This window comes from Staurois parvus, unplaced genomic scaffold (genome assembly GCF_062004578.1).
Source record: "Staurois parvus isolate SC_StPar_1 unplaced genomic scaffold, SC_StPar_1.0 ptg001127l, whole genome shotgun sequence".
Lineage (NCBI taxonomy): Eukaryota > Metazoa > Chordata > Amphibia > Anura > Ranidae > Staurois > Staurois parvus.
Genome location: NW_028318923.1, coordinates 5,033 through 18,602, shown reverse-complemented (window position 1 = coordinate 18,602; position 13,570 = coordinate 5,033). Strand labels below are relative to the sequence as shown.

Below are 13,570 nucleotides of genomic sequence, written 5' to 3'. Positions count from 1 at the left end.
GGAGCGGAGGGGCAGGCAACGGCTTTTCACAGATTTCCAATAAAGCAGGAAGTATTGTGAGCGAAGATAACGACTGTTAGAGCTCATGATGATGTTAGATAACGTGGCCCCTCACTCAGCCCTCAACCTGCGTTTTCATTGACCTCAAAACTTTCCATGTCAAAAGTTATTCAACAGAGAAAAAAAAATAAAATTTTTTAGCAGCAAACCCCGACAGTGCTGAGAATGTTGTGGATCCGTATAAATAGGACACCTCTGGCTGCAGCACAACCATCAACGTGTTCCTGAACCCACAACAGTACAATCAGTCTGTAGATGCAGGAAAAATGATTGTTATACACTACGGACCCTAAGGGGTTAATCCTCTGCACTGTGTAAAAAAGGCTGTTTGATCCCATCTTCTCTGATCCTCCCCTTCTTCCAATGTCCCCTCCCCCTTATCTCAGGGTAAGACATACCGTGTGGAGTCACTCTGCACATGCTCAGTTTGGTGTGCAGAGTGACTCCACACTCTGACAGGTTTTTTTTTTTTTTTCTTGGGAGAGTGCATGTGATCAGCACAGGGCCAATCAGCACTGTCCAGACAGAGGTAGGGATTCTGCATCCTCCTAGAGCAGAAAGAAAACTCCTCCTACAAGATTTAACCAATGCTCTGCTGAATAAAAGTCACAAGACTGCAATATACTGCTGGTGAGAAAAGGTATTTAGCTGTTTATATTTACTAAAATAACTGCATTTCCATGTTGTGTGTACTGTGGGAGAGCGGATGTAGAGAACGCGGGGTCCGGGGAGAGCGGATGTAGAGAACGCGGGGTCCGGGGAGAGCGGATGTAGAGAACGCGGGGTCCGGGGAGAGCGGATGTAGAGAACGCGGGGTCCGGGGAGAGCGGATGTAGAGAACGCGGGGTCCGGGGAGAGCGGATGTAGAGAACGCGGGGTCCGGGGAGAGCGGATGTAGAGAACGCGGGGTCCGGGGAGAGCGGATGTAGAGAACGCGGGGTCCGGGGAGAGCGGATGTAGAGAACGCGGGGTCCGGGGAGAGCGGATGTAGAGAACGCGGGGTCCGGGGAGAGCGGATGTAGAGAACGCGGGGTCCGGGGAGAGCGGATGTAGAGAACGCGGGGTCCGGGGAGAGCGGATGTAGAGAACGCGGGGTCCGGGGAGAGCGGATGTAGAGAACGCGGGGTCCGGGGAGAGCGGATGTAGAGAACGCGGGGTCCGGGGAGAGCGGATGTAGAAAACGCGGGGTCCGGGGAGAGCGGATGTAGAGAACGCGGGGTCCGGGGAGAGCGGATGTAGAGAACGCAGGGTCCGGGGAGAGCGGATGTAGAGAACGCGGGGTCCGGGGAGAGCGGATGTAGAGAACGCGGGGTCCGGGGAGAGCGGATGTAGAGAACGCGGGGTCCGGGGAGAGCGGATGTAGAGAACGCGGGGTCCGGGGAGAGCGGATGTAGAGAACGCGGGGTCCGGGGAGAGCGGATGTAGAGAACGCGGGGTCCGGGGAGAGCGGATGTAGAGAACGCGGGGTCCGGGGAGAGCGGATGTAGAGAACGCGGGGTCCGGGGAGGAGCGGATATAGGGAATGCGGGGTCCGGGAGGAGCGGATATAGGGAATGCGGGGTCCGGGAGGAGCGGATATAGCGAATGCGGGGTCCGGGGAGACCGGATATAGCGAATGCGGGGTCCGGGGAGAGCGGATATAGTGAATGCGGGGTCCGGGGAGAGCGGATATAGTGAATGCGGGGTCCGGGGAGAGCGGATATAGTGAATGCGGGGTCCGGGGAGAGCGGATATAGTGAATGCGGGGTCCGGGGAGAGCGGATATAGTGAATGCGGGGTCCGGGGAGAGCGGATATAGTGAATGCGGGGTCCGGGGAGAGCGGATATAGTGAATGCGGGGTCCGGGGAGAGCGGATATAGTGAATGCAGGGTCCGGGGAGAGCGGATATAGTGAATGCGGGGTCCGGGGAGAGCGGATATAGTGAATGCGGGGTCCGGGGAGAGCGGATATAGTGAATGCAGGGTCCGGGGAGAGCGGATATAGTGAATGCGGGGTCCGGGGAGAGCGGATATAGTGAATGCGGGGTCCGGGGAGAGCGGATATAGTGAATGCAGGGTCCAGGGTTTAGTAACACTTTAAATGATGGTAATTGGACATGGAAAGCTCCCACTGAACGCCTCAGCTGCCCCCCCACCCCTATCAGGCAGCAGAATACCTTGTTGGTGTGTTGAAGGGCTGTTGGAATACATCCTCCAGCTTCTCCAGGACTTCATCCGTCCCCAGCGGAATCAAACTGCCGTACGTTTGGAGAAACTGGTCCAGAATACCTGCCGGAAAGCAGCAGCAGCCGTCATTCACATGTTCACATGGACATCTACAGCAAAGCCAGCATCTAAGTCTATTGACCACTTCCTTACCAATGCTGACACTTCTCACACAAAGGTAAAAAACAGCATTTTTTTTGCTAGACTCAGAACCCCCAACATATTTTTAGCACAGGAACTAGAGAATAAAATGTTGGGTGTTGCAATTTATTATGTCACTTTGCACAGGGGGTTTTTAAAAACATTTTTTTTTTTTTTTTTTTTACACTTTAATGAACTTTATTGCACACAAACACAATAGAATACCCAATTGTTTGGTGAAGCATAAAAGATAATGTTACGCTGAGTACATAAAATACCTAAACGCTTTAAGCCGCATGTGCCCGTGGACCGGCACCAGACGACAGGACCGTACTATCTCCATAGGCGGCAGCCTCTACAGGTTCCTGGTTCAGTTACACAGGAGGCCTGGTGCTAGAATTGCTGCTCTCACTCTGACGTTCACGGCAATACCTCACATGTGATAGGAACACCCTTTACATACGTACATGGGACTTAGGTATGCCTTCGCATTTGCGCATGAGCACACGTGGGACGGGACAGAGGAGCTTTACATTTTTTTCCTTTTTTTTTTCTACACTGCTCCTTTGATTTTGAACAACATCCCTTGTGATAGCATGGGCGGTGACAGGTCCTCTTTGTGGAGAGATCTGGGCTCTATTAGACCCCAGATGTGTCCTCTGGCCTCCAAAGCATCTGATCAAACCAAGGCTGGTGCTTGCAGGACCCGGTAACGGCCAGGTAAACAAAGAACCGAAACTGACAAAATCCTCGTTGCTTCTGGTTTCCCATTTCACAGAGAGGGAGGGATGACGTCAATTCCTCGCAGCCGATGAAACAGGAAAGCCCCAGAAAGGTGCCCCGTTCCATCGCCTGTAGAAGTGGTGGAGTGGCTGTATAGCCACACCATCACTTCTACATGAAAAGTGCTACGGCAGCTGAAAATGTTGATACCAGGATGATGCCTGTCGCTGCAGACATCAATCCGATGTAACCACCTACCGTATTTTTCGCCGTATAAGACGCACTTTTTCTTCCCCAAAACTGGGGGGGAAATGTCAGTGCGTCTTATGGAGCGAATATGGAGCGGCCGGTCCGGTATTTCCACCGCGCCCGTGTCAGAATACCGGGCCGGCCGCTCAGCTCTGCAGCGGGATCTTACCTGTTCCTCTATCCAGCGGCGCGCTGTCTTCCCGGCTTCTGTAGTGTGGGCGCTGGGCATGACAGCCGGGTGCCAAGTGCGCATGCGCAAGAAGCGGTGCTTTTTGTGAATGGTAAGGCGGTACCTGGGACACATGACAGATCCCAGAAGCCGCCGGACCAATCACAAAGCGCAAGTGCTTCTCGCTCATGCGCACTGGGCACCCGGCTGTCATGCCGAGCGCCATTACAGAAGCCGGGAAGACAGCGCGCGGCTGGATCGAGGAACAGGTAAGATGAAAGAACAACTCTGCGGAAGTAAGAGCGGGTACCTGTCAAATTCAGGAACCCGCTCCCCCCCCTCCCCAAAGGTCAGCAGTCATCTGTGCTGTCCGCAGTCTCTGGTCATCCCTGTGCTGTCCGCAGTCTCTGGTCATCTCCTGTACTGTCCGCAGTCTCTGGTCATCTCCTGTACTGTGTCCGCAGTCTCTGGTCATCTCCTGTACTGTGTCCGCAGTCTCTGGTCATCTCCTGTACTGTCCGCAGTCTCTGGTCATCTCCTGTACTGTCCGCAGTCTCTGGTCATCTCCTGTACTGTCCGCAGTCTCTGGTCATCTCCTGTACTGTCCGCAGTCTCTGGTCATCTCCTGTACTGTCCGCAGTCTCTGGTCATCTCCTGTACTGTCCGCAGTCTCTGGTCATCTCCTGTACTGTCCGCAGTCTCTGGTCATCTCCTGTACTATGTCCGCAATCTCTGGTCATCTCCTGTACTATGTTAGCAATCTCTGGTCATCTCCTGTACTGTCCGCAGTCTCTGGTCATCTCCTGTGCTGTCCGCAGTCTCTGGTCATCTCCTGTGCTGTCCGCAGTCTCTGGTCATCTCCTGTGCTGTCCGCAGTCTCTGGTCATCTCCTGTGCTGTCCGCAGTCTCTGGTCATCTCCTGTGCTGTCCGCAGTCTCTGGTCATCTCCTGTGCTGTCCGCAGTCTCTGGTCATCTCCTGTGCTGTCCGCAGTCTCTGGTCATCTCCTGTGCTGTCCGCAGTCTCTGGTCATCTCCTGTGCTGTCCGCAGTCTCTGGTCATCTCCTGTGCTGTCCGCAGTCTCTGGTCATCCCTGTGCTGTCCGCAGTCTCTGGTCATCCCTGTGCTGTCCGCAGTCTCTGGTCATCCCTGTGCTGTCCGCAGTCTCTGGTCATCCCTGTGCTGTCCGCAGTCTCTGGTCATCCCTGTGCTGTCCGCAGTCTCTGGTCATCCCTGTGCTGTCCGCAGTCTCTGGTCATCCCTGTGCTGTCCGCAGTCTCTGGTCATCCCTGTGCTGTCCGCAGTCTCTGGTCATCCCTGTGCTGTCCGCAGTCTCTGGTCATCCCTGTGCTGTCCGCAGTCTCTGGTCATCCCTGTGCTGTCCGCAGTCTCTGGTCATCCCTGTGCTGTCCGCAGTCTCTGGTCATCCCTGTGCTGTCCGCAGTCTCTGGTCATCCCTGTGCTGTCCGCAGTCTCTGGTCATCCCTGTGCTGTCCGCAGTCTCTGGTCATCCCTGTGCTGTCCGCAGTCTCTGGTCATCTCCTGTACTGTGTCCGCAGTCTCTGGTCATCTCCTGTACTGTGTCCGCAGTCTCTGGTCATCTCCTGTACTGTGTCCGCAGTCTCTGGTCATCTCCTGTACTGTGTCTGCAGTCTCTGGTCATCTCCTGTACTGTCCGCAGTCTCTGGTCGTCTCCTGTACTGTCCGCAGTCTCTGGTCATCTCCTGTACTGTCCGCAGTCTCTGGTCATCTCCTGTGCTGTCCGCAGTCCATTAGTTCAGAATTTATTTTTTCCTGTTTTCTGCCTCTAAAACCTAGGTGCGTCTTATACAGCGACAAATACGGTACATTTGAGGAGATCAGATGGTACCCTTCCGGGGAGTAGTAGTGAAAGAGGATCTGAACTCTGGAAGCTGTATCCCAAAACACAATTCTAGGACTAGTCACCAGCATTGCCTGTGGTCCCCTTGCAGCTGATCTTTTCCCCCATGATTCACACACTGGGGGAGATTTACTAAAGCCAGTCCACTCAGTCTGGGGCAGCGGAGCATGGCAGCCAATCAGCTTCTGACCTCAGCCTGTTCAGTCAGCTTTCAGGTTTTATTGCTAAAGCTTAACTGGTTTGTATGCAGAAGTGCACCGGATTTTGTACTCTCCAGCTTTAGTAGAAAAACCCCACCATGCCTTGCTCTAAACCCCGCCATGCCTTGCTCTAAACCCCGCCATGCCTTGCTCTAAACCCCACCATGCCTTGCTCTAAACCCCACCATGCCTTGCTCTAAACCCCACCATGCCTTGCTCTAAACCCCACCATGCCTTGCTCTAAACCCCACCATGCCTTGCTCTAAACCCCACCATGCCTTGCTCTAAACCCCGCCATGCCTTGCTCTAAACCCCACCATGCCTTGCTCTAAACCCCGCCATGCCTTGCTCTGCACACTGTACGTCGAGGCGGCCATCTTGGTAGAGGCAAGACTTTGCTTCCTCATGTCAGACCCTCCAGCAAGACCAATGAGCAGCACAGTAGTGACGTCACCAAACCTCCTGAGACTAGAAGTCAGAGGCAGCAGTGCCTTAGATGAAGGGCTATGAGGCTACAACACGGGAGTGCCTAGGCAACCTCACCAACCAGGAAGTGCACTATATTTCTGGAGGAATTCAGGACAGAAGGCGTACACTTTGGAGTAATGTTTATACACATTTCTCTGTAAATATGAATACATTTATGTCTAAATGCCTGTATTAGCTTCTCCAATGAAACTGTATTGAAAATATGAAGAAAATCCCCCTTTATTCCTTGCTTTCCAGCTTTTTGGCTCCTCCCGAGAGAATCCTGATTTGCGGAGGTTACGAACACACTCAGGATTCAGTTACCGAGGGTTCAGTTAGGGCGCCTCACTTTCCACTCCCCCACCCCCCTAATATTTGCAACTAGGACACAGACTGCTTCTGCCGCCTTGTGTTCTTGGTTGCTAGGACAAATGTGGCCCCTGCTGTCTAATGGCTTTTGTTACTAGGACGCAGGGAGCCCCTATCTTGATTGCTAGAATCCAGGCAATTACGGCACAGGCCTGCGTCCTATCAATAAAAGGACAAGTGAACGGACCCCACCAACCCTGCATATCTAGTGACGGTGTTTGTCCCGGAGAAGTGCCTGGTACCTGAGGAAAGTGCTGTCAATTATAGTTAAAGTGATCGCAAACCCATATTTTTTTTTAATAACGTCCATAACTTGTGCAACAGTTTTGCCCAGAGCAGCCCCAATGCTCCTCAGAGCATGGCTTGGCCCTGCCCCCTTTTTACTGGCTGTGAATGATAGCAGTGATAGTCAATGACTCCTGTTGCTGTCTCTAAACCAATGAGGAAGGAGAGAGCCGAGAGAGCGCCACTGCTCTTGAGACTGCCTGTAGGTGCACTTTTATGTGCCTGCTCTTCATACCTGCTAGCAGCGTCATTTCAAGGCTGATCTGTGCTGTAGAAGTAATCAATGCAATCAGAAGACTTCCTGCAAAGCCAAACACTGCAAATAGGGGGGCCATGGCCAGATCTAGCATGGCTGATGTGGGGGTGCAGTAAAAAATATCAGGGGGGCAGAGCATGCAAGGTCAGCGGGGCAGTGTATAGGAGTCAATAGAGCAGTGTACGAGGGTCTGCTGGATGGAGGACACGGCGTCAGTATGGAAGTGTACGAGGGTCTGCCGGATGGAGGACACGGTGTCAGTAGGGCAGCGTACGAGGGTCTGCCGGATGGAGGACACGGCGTCAGTAGGGAAGTGTATGAGGGTCTGCCGGTGGAGGACACGGCGTCAGTAGGGCAGCGTACGAGGGTCTGCCGGATGGAGGACACGGCGTCAGTAGGGAAGTGTATGAGGGTCTGCCGGTGGAGGACACGGTGTCAGTAGGGCAGTGTATGAGGGTCTGCCGGTGGAGGACACGGTGTCAGTAGGGCAGCGTACGAGGGTCTGCCGGATGGAGGACACGGCGTCAGTAGGGAAGTGTATGAGGGTCTGCCGGTGGAGGACACGGCGTCAGTAGGGCAGTGTATGAGGGTCTGCCGGTGGAGGACACGGTGTCAGTAGGGCAGCGTACGAGGGTCTGCCGGATGGAGGACATGGCGTCAGTAGGGCAGCATAGGAGGGTCTGCCGGATGGAGGACACGGCGTCAGTAGGGCAGTGTACGGGGGTCTGCCGGATGGAGGACACGGCGTCAGTATGGAAGTGTACGAGGGTCTGCCGGATGGAGGACACGGCGTCAGTATGGAAGTGTACGAGGGTTTGCCACATGGAGGACACGGCGTCAGTAGGGAAGTGTACGAGGGTCTGCCGGATGGAGGACACGGCGTCAGTATGGAAGTGTACGAGGGTTTGCCACATGGAGGACACGGTGTCAGTAGGGCAGCGTACGATGGTCTGCCGCATGGAGGACACGGTGTCAGTAGGGAAGTGTATGAGGGTTTGCCGCATGGAGGACACGGTGTCAGTAGGGCAGCGTACGATGGTCTGCCGCATGGAGGACACGGTGTCAGTAGGGCAGCGTACGATGGTCTGCCGCATGGAGGACACGGTGTCAGTAGGGCAGCGTACGATGGTCTGCCGCATGGAGGACACGGTGTCAGTAGGGAAGTGTATGAGGGTTTTGCCGCATGGAGGACACGGTGTCAGTAGGGCAGCGTACGATGGTCTGCCGCATGGAGGACACGGTGTCAGTAGGGAAGTGTATGAGGGTCTGCCGGATGATAGGCGGTCATGTACGCTCACCCACAGCTTTCTCCACCTTCCCACCAGAAATGTAATGTGCTCCCGCCCATAGCTCTCCCACTCCTAGGAGGTGATGTAACGAGGGGCGATCCTGTGATACCAAACAAGCCCTACTCCATACTTCTATAGGATGGTGAATCTTGGGAATTGTAATTCATCTGCAGTTTACAGAATAGTCTCCTGGATGCTACAGAAAGCCCAGCACGAGAAGCACATCTACTGAAATCCCCATAGGAGAGAAGACATAGTCACCAAGGTCGGGGGGGGGGGGGGGGGGGGATATGTGAGAGCCAGTATAATAGGGATAACCTGAGGACAGAAGAGCGTAGCAAAGGCTTCATTATGACAACTAGAATCCTGCTATAAAATGTGCACTAAAGCCTTTAGCATGCTGAAACATGGCTCTGCATATATTCTGTTGACTGCTCAAGCCCCCTACCCCAAAAGCAGGGCACCTCTGTGTTCAGCAAGGGGGGGCTTACTTTGTACGCAGGCCACATGCTCTTCAGTCAAGGCTGGGACGTCCTTCTCTAGAAGTGGACTTAGGTCTTCTTGTTGGTGGGGCCCGTTTGGAGCCAGGCCGTCTTCATTGCCGGACACTGCAGACGTTGGTGATGACGATGCTTTCGGGTTCTGCTGGTAGTGGAGAAAAGCCGTTGGGTATCCCGCGGGCAGGACCTGAGGAAGAAAGAAAGCCTAAGTGAGGCGCGGGATTCTGGGACCCGAGCACCAGGATCATCACCAGGCAATACCCCCATATACCTGTCTCCTCCGCCTCTGCTATGTGATTGGCCAACGATTGTTCCTCCTTTGCAAATCTGTGTTGTGCCTTCCCCAGTTCCACCCCCACATTCCCCCGCCTCCTTCTCTTCTTCGGCTCGATGCCCGCCTCCGTTTTACCCCCATACTCCCCCAAAGTTTCCAGTAGAAGGGCAGTGTAACTGTCCGCTTGTACAGGCGTAGGTACAGGGAGCGTAAAACGCGCAGCCGCACCCTTCGCCCTCTCCGCTGTCTGGGCGGCTGCCGACATGATTTGCGGAATTGAGGCTCCTCCTCTTCCTCTTCCTCCCAGCCGTTGTCCTCTTTGAGTGGGAAGAGCTTGTCATGTTTAACCGGGGGCAGCAGGTGGCTAGAGAAGGGGGGAAGGTGGCGCTGGACGGGGGTGTGCCTCATCGCGGCGATCTGGAACGACAAACAGCCATTAGAATTACCGCAACTAACATCTTCTTACCAACAGACAACATGGTGGTGGTGGTGGTGGGGGACACAAATCTGAGGCTTGGGAAGTCATGGAGGATGTACCTTCCTAAGATCAACGTCAACTTTCATTTCACCAAACGTTCTGCAAACATGAACACGGCAATATTTCCCTTTATTGTGACCACAGTGACTTCAGTGGTAATGAATTTCTCTTTCCTGTCTCCCAACTGACTTTTCCTGAATCAGGGATTGACACGGAGCATGGCAGACATCTAATGCATCGGAGCTACAGGTCTAGGGGCTCCTTGTGTGCTGCCCGTAAGGTACATGCGTCCCCTGAGCACAGAACCGAAGCATTGCCTGGAATGTGCCGACCTCCCCCCACTTCTGAGCACCGCAGGGACAGCTTTGTCATCCTCCATGAGCACAGCAGGCACCCTCCCCAAGTGTGCTGCCTGTAATACGCATGTGTACCCACACAAGTCTGCTGCCTGTAATGTGATGGCCTCCCCCACTCCTGAGCACTGCAGGGACAGCTTTGTCATCCTCCATGAGCACAGCAGGCACCCTCCCCAAGTATTCTGCCTGTAATGTGCCTGCCTCCCCCCACTTCTGAGCAGCGCAGGGACAGCTTTGTCATCCTCCATGAGCACAGCAGGCACCCTCCCCAAGTAGTCCTGCCTGTAATACGCATTTGTACCCACACAAGTCTGCTGCCTGTAATGTGATGGCCTCCCCCCACTCCTGAGCACCGCAGGGAAAGCTTTGTCGTCCCCCCTGAACACTGCAGGGAAAGCTTTGTCATCCTCCCTGAGCACAGCAGGCACCCTCCCCAAGTGGTCTGCCTGTAATGTGCCTGCTTCCTCCCCCCACTTCTGAGCAGCGCAGGGACAGCTTTGTCATCCTCCATGAGCACAGCAGGCACCCTCCCCAAGTGGTCTGCCTGTAATACGCATGTGTACCCACACAAGTCTGCTGAAAAAGACAGAAACAGCATAACGCAGGCTTCCCCTAAGCACACCAGCAAAGCACCGCCTGTAATATGCAATGTTCCCCCCTCCCCCAGTATAGTACATAGCGCATAAGGCACAGGTGGTTTTTTTACTGAGCTCATCACACAGATACATCGTACGAGGGACCCCCCCCGAACACGGACACATCGTACGAGGGACCCCCCCCGAACACATCGTACGAGGGACCCCCCCCCGAACACGGACGCATCGTACGAGGGACCCCCCCCCCCGGACACGGACGCATCGTACGAGGAACCCTCCCGGACACGGACGCATCGTACGAGGAACCCTCCCGGACACGGACGCATCGTACGAGGAACCCTCCCGGACACGGACGCATCGTACGAGGAACCCTCCCGGACACGGACGCATCGTACGAGGAACCCTCCCGGACACGGACGCATCGTACGAGGAACCCTCCCGGACACGGACGCATCGTACGAGGAACCCTCCCGGACACGGACGCATCGTACGAGGAACCCTCCCGGACACGGACGCATCGTACGAGGAACCCTCCCGGACACGGACGCATCGTACGAGGAACCCTCCCGGACACGGACGCATCGTACGAGGAACCCTCCCGGACACGGACGCATCGTACGAGGAACCCTCCCGGACACGGACGCATCGTACGAGGAACCCTCCCGGACACGGACGCATCGTACGAGGAACCCTCCCGGACACGGACGCATCGTACGAGGAACCCTCCCGGACACGGACGCATCGTACGAGGAACCCTCCCGGACACGGACGCATCGTACGAGGAACCCTCCCGGACACGGACGCATCGTACGAGGAACCCTCCCGGACACGGACGCATCGTACGAGGAACCCTCCCGGACACGGACGCATCGTACGAGGAACCCTCCCGGACACGGACGCATCGTACGAGGAACCCTCCCGGACACGGACGCATCGTACGAGGAACCCTCCCGGACACGGACGCATCGTACGAGGAACCCTCCCGGACACGGACGCATCGTACGAGGAACCCTCCTAAACAGAACTTCCCAGGCAGAATACAACATCCATGCACACACGGTATGCACACACATATAATAAGGGGGTGCCGGGTGGACAGGTATGCTGTAACAGGGAGGTGCAGAGTAATGCATGTAGTATGTAATACAGGAGTGCCATATACAGGGATGCATGACCACAGAGGGAGAGGGGACGGGGGGGCAGTATGGGGGAGGGGTACACAGGATGTCACACATGGGGGGAAGCGTACACAGAATATATGGTGGAGTTCAGTAAAGAGGGGTACACACTGGGGGAATACAGTAGAGGGGTACACAGAGGAGGGGAAGGGGGTGCAGTATAGAGGGGTACACAGAGGGGAAGGGGGTGCAGTATAGAGGGGTACACAGAGGGGAAGGGGGTGCAGTATAGAGGGGTACACAGAGGGGAAGAGGGTGCAGTATAGAGGGGCACAGAGAGGAGGGGAAGGGGGTGCAGTACTGAGGGGTACACAGAGGGGGAGGGGAATGGAGGGTAGTATAGAGGGGTACACAGAGGGGGAGGGGAATGGAGGGTAGTATAGAGGGATACACAAAGGGGGAGGGGAATGGAGGGTAGTATAGAGGGGTACACAAAGGGGGAGGGGAATGGAGGGTAGTATAGAGGACTACAGTGGGGAAGGGGGTGCAGTATAGAGCACACGGGGGGGGGGGGGGGATGCAGGATAGTGGGGTACACAGCCAGGGAGGGGAAGGGGGTGCAGTATAGAGGGTTACACAGTAGGTGGGGATGGGAGTGTAGCAGAGAGGGGTACACAGAGAGGAGGTGCATTACAGAGGGGTACACAGAAGGGGTGTAGTATGGGGGAGGGGTGCACAGGATGTCACATGTGGGGGAGGGGAAAGGGGTGCAGTATAGAGGTGTACACAGTGGGGGGGAGGAGGGGGTACAATATGGGGGAGGGGTGTAGTATAGAGGGGTACACACAGTGGGGGGGGAGGGGTGCACAGGATTTCACGTGGGGGAGGGGAGACATACATGTACAGTGGATACTTATTGGTGCACAGAGTGGGGGAGGGGAATGGGGTGCAGGGTGGGGGAGGGGTACACAGGATATCAGACATATGGGGGAAGGAGTGCAGTATAGAGGGGTACAGTGGAGGGGGGGTGCACAGGATTTCACATGTGGGGGAGGGGAGCAATACACATACATGTACAGTGGATACTTATGGGTGCACATGTATAGAGGGGTGCACAGAGTGGGGGAGGGTGAATGGGGTGCAGTATAGAGGGGTACACACAATGGGGGGAGGGGTGCACAAGATTTCACGTGGGGGAGGGGAGTAATACACAGTGGATACTTATGGGTGCACATGTATAGAGGGGTGCACACAGAGTGGGGAGGGGAATGGGGTGCAGGGTGGGGGAGGGGTACACAGGATATCAGACATATGGGGGAGGGAGTGCAGTTTCACATGTGGGGGAGGGGAGTAATACACATACATGTACAGTGGGGTGCAGTGTATATTGATGGGTGCACATGTATAGAGGGGTGCACACAGAGGGTGGGGGAGGGGGAATGGGGTGCAGCGTGGGGGAGGAGTACACACACGGTGGGGGAGGGGTGCGGGGGTGTCTTGGGCTCTCCCGCACAGGCTCTCGGTGCTGTCAGGCCGGCGGCTCCTCCTCTCATCCCTCTCCCGGCTCTCCGGGTCTCGGCGCTCTCCTCTCTCTGGCGTCGTCGGTGGCGGGCGTCGCGGGGAAATGACGTCAGGGCCCTGACAGGCCGACGGAGCGGGTCACTATGGTAACGCCTCCTCCCGCGCCGGAAGCACCGCCACCTTGGAACTCCCGCGCCGCCGCTCAGCCGAGTCTCCAGGAAGCGCTCCTCCGCCATCTTGGTGCTCTGTAGGCCGGCGGCCATCTTGGTACTCCCTTCGACACCCTCCGGTCCGTTTAAGGCGACCCGGAGCCAGCATTTTCAAGTGTATACGGTCCGCAGTACCACGAGCGAACTCTTACCGCGATATATGTGCCTGTGTGAGGCGGAGGAGGACTCGGAGGGGGATCGGAGGCCTATATAAGTGCTGGAG

The 13,570-nt window shown here is 55.7% G+C and overlaps 1 pseudogene across 1 annotated transcript in view; it reads right to left on the bottom strand.

The window, feature by feature from the left end:
• LOC149440034 (sentrin-specific protease 3-like) overlaps positions 1 to 13,261 on the bottom strand; it is a 44,619-nt pseudogene extending 31,358 nt beyond the window's left edge. Inside the window, exons 1-4 of the transcript XR_016307799.1 lie at positions 13,090 to 13,261; positions 9,067 to 9,486; positions 8,787 to 8,982; positions 2,217 to 2,328 (exon numbers count right to left, since the gene is read on the bottom strand). The product of XR_016307799.1 is annotated as a sentrin-specific protease 3-like (transcript). The remainder of the gene's footprint in view (positions 1 to 2,216; positions 2,329 to 8,786; positions 8,983 to 9,066; positions 9,487 to 13,089) is intronic.
• Positions 13,262 to 13,570: the final 309 nt, after the last annotated feature.